At 40.3% G+C, this 3,352-nt stretch overlaps 1 protein-coding gene across 1 annotated transcript in view; it reads left to right on the top strand.

Annotated features, from left to right (window-relative positions):
- Positions 1–3,352, top strand: part of LOC106456346 (multiple epidermal growth factor-like domains protein 11) — a 62,782-nt gene that overhangs the window by 1,866 nt on the left and 57,564 nt on the right. The gene's annotated exons all lie outside the window — the stretch shown is intronic.

Here is a 3,352-nt window from a genome sequence, read left to right on the forward strand (position 1 = left end):
AGCCTATACAGCTTGGAGTAAGACAACATGCATGAAGAGGATGATGTGGACAAAATACTTATTTGCCTAATAATTCTGCACTCCCTGTATATTGGTAAAGAAAAGGAGTATAAAATATTATGAAGATACACAGTATCACTACACAGCAGTTTTTCAGTGCTTTTAAAATTTTAGGACAAACATCCGTCCTTTTTCTGCCTCTTATCTGGGTTCGGGTCGCGGGAGTAGCAGCCTGAGCAGAGAAGGCCAGAAGGCCAAACTCCTCACCGCATCTCTAAGAGAGGCCAGCCACTCTCTGCTCTGCTGCCTGGTCTTTACTCTGGATAATCACGTTTTGTAGGGGGGTAAAATCCAATTTCAGTTACGCCCTCAAGTCTTTTTGAGTATGATGCTACAAGCTTGACATCCCATTTTTGGGCAGTTTCTCCTGTTCTCCTTTATGGATCCTCTTAAGCACTTTAATTTTGGACGGGGAGCACACAGCTATCTTCGTATCTCTTCACAGATGTTCAATCAGGTTCAAGTCTGGACTCTGGCTCGCCCACTCAAGGATATTCACAGAGTGGTCCTGAGGGCACTCCTTTGTTATCTTGGCTGTGTGCTTAGGGCAGAAATGGTTTCAGCATCGTTCTGCAGATCTGTGTCCTGAAACATTCCCGTACTGGAGGTCTACAAACAGTTCCTCATACTTCATCACTTGGTTTGAACTCTGACATGCTCTGTCAACTCTGGGACCTTATATAGAAAGATGCCTTTCCGAATCATGTCCAACCAACTGGATTTGTCACAGGCGAAACATCTGACAGGTGATCAGCGGAGACAGGATGGACCTGAGCTCAATTTTGAGTGTCATGGCAAAGGCTGGAAATGCTTATGTACGTGTTATATTTTTGTTTTTATTTTTAATACGTTTGCAACAATTTTAAGCAATTAAAAAAAAACTTATGGAGTTTTGTGTGAAATGAATTGATTCCATTTGGAATGAGGAGTAACAAAATGTAATTAGTGGGTTTATGTGTTTTTCTGTAATGTTACCAGCAGAATGATGGAGGGATTATAAAGCACAGAAGGGAATAAACTGGGTGACAGACCCATGCAGCATGAGAGTCACTCCTACTGAACAGGTGTCTCCATGTTACAAAAGAAAACAGCACCAGGAAAGAAAACCTCAGCTTTGTTGTTTCATCCATTTTTAAGTTCGTATGTTTTTCTTGTTATTACACTCGAGCAATTTGTCCCATCTCGGATGTGAGTGATGTAGCTGTGGACATTAAACTAATGTCATCACTGTCCATTCATTATTCACTGTTTCGGTGTAGTCACAGCTGTCTGCAACAATGTCCACATAGCAGACACCTGTAAAAAACACAAACTTGCTTGTCTGACTTCTCAGCATCTTCTCATGGCACGGCTCATATCACACTAATGGGAACGCTCCACCAGTTGTCCACAAACGAACATTCAATTGTCATTCTTTTACATGACAGCGTGGCTGGGAGAAATTGGTTTGCAACACCTCCGTCACTCATTTATCCATTCATCATCACCGTGATTTTCCCGGGCTGTCAGTGTGTGCGCCTCTGAAAAGGCCTGATGTCATGAGGAAAGGGTCTGCTGTTGAATTTTATGTCACTATCATCCCACAGCTGCCATCAACAATGCTCCCAGAAAACATTAATTGTGCAAACACCCAGAGGATGTAGGCTCCTGGGTGGAGACGTTCATCCTGTCAGGCTGCTAAGAATTTAGACTGACAGGAAAAACTCGTGGTAATCATTGTGCTGGATATTCTTTTTTTGCATTGAAGTATACCATTGCATAACAAAGGTGATACATCTAGCGGTGAGAAATGACACTAAATTACTGTTAGTGTAATTTATGGGCACTGAAATTCTGCAATTTCTGCATTTTTAGGGAATAATTGACAGTTTCCTTTATGGTTGTAGTGACAGACACACAACCCTACAATGAGTTGTTGCGTTTCCTCAATGGCGTTCTCAGCATTGCAAGCTTGCTCTACTATTTATTTTTGCACAGTACAGGAGATTTCTGCATTTCTACGCTCTTTTCTTTTGATATGTATTCATCTGTCTTTCCCGTGCTGTACAGAAAATTACAGTGGATCGCCCCAAACACAACTTTAGCTACCTTGTGAATTGGTTGTTATATTGTTCTCATCTTAAGAAATGTTAGTATTTACTCCTCGTTGTGCTTTTCTTGCTTGCGTCCACTGAATCTGACATCGAGTTGTCGTTCTGGCATGTGTCAGTTTTTCAGCACGTGTCACAAATATTTATCGTAATTACACTAGTTTGAACACACTCCCTAAATAATCATACGTTGAACAGTTGCAAAGTCTGTTTCAATGCAAAGCATTTTTGTTTAGAGGGAAGAGTGAATGGTAGATGTTCACTTTCATACATAAATACATAAAGACAAGAAGTTGTGGTGTTTTTAGAGCAAAATCAGCCACTGGAGTGTCTTTGAAGTTTTTCATGAATCTCTTTGTTAAAGTTGAGTTGAATGATACAAAACCAACTGACTGTTTATGGAATCATATGTGAAAACGCTGAGCTACAGTAACACAGTAACCTTTCTTTATGTGTCTGTCTTCTCCTTCTCATGCTTAAAGTGAAATTACAAGTCAGACACCAGTGTATCTAACCTATTATATCCAATATTAGGGTTTGAGAAAGCATGTTTTTTGATTGATTTATATATGTTACTGTTGGGCTTTATGGGCTCCCTTACAGGAATCCCTGCTGCTCGTTGAATAGGAGGGTTAGCTTTCCTATACCCCAGAAAACCTGTTCTTATTCTGCTCAATATGCTACGTACCATTCATTTGAACATGTTTCTCTGCCATTGCTATAACAAGGCAGCCCAGCTAAGACGAGCCTATTTTATCCCCAATTCAATCTCCAAAGATTCAGAACAAGCACAGCAAAAATCATTACGAGGGTGGTTTTGTGTAACCCTGTACGTGGTGGAGGGAAAATCTCAGAACTACACCATTATTCTCCTTAAATATTAAAATTCACTTTGTGTGTCAGAAGCTATATCCGCATGTGTTTCTGTAAGTTACACAGTTACAGTGAGCTGTTGAGACCATCCTGTATTTGGGCCTCAGCTAGTTGAATGACATCATTTGAAATTTTGGGTGGAAATGAGTGTAGATTATATACACCTGTCAGTTATGTATTTAAAAAATGTTAATCTTGGTAGTGTTCTATATAGGGATGGGTATCGTTTAGGTTTTATCCAATACCGGTGCCAAATCGGTACTTTTGAAACGGTGCCGGTGCTTAAACGGTGCTCGAACCGGTGCTTAAAGAATGGAGAACACAAAATT

The sequence above is a fragment of the Pundamilia nyererei genome, unplaced genomic scaffold (assembly GCF_000239375.1).
Source record: "Pundamilia nyererei isolate P.nyererei 1_Seehausen unplaced genomic scaffold, PunNye1.0 scaffold00124, whole genome shotgun sequence".
NCBI classification, from domain to species: domain Eukaryota; kingdom Metazoa; phylum Chordata; class Actinopteri; order Cichliformes; family Cichlidae; genus Pundamilia; species Pundamilia nyererei.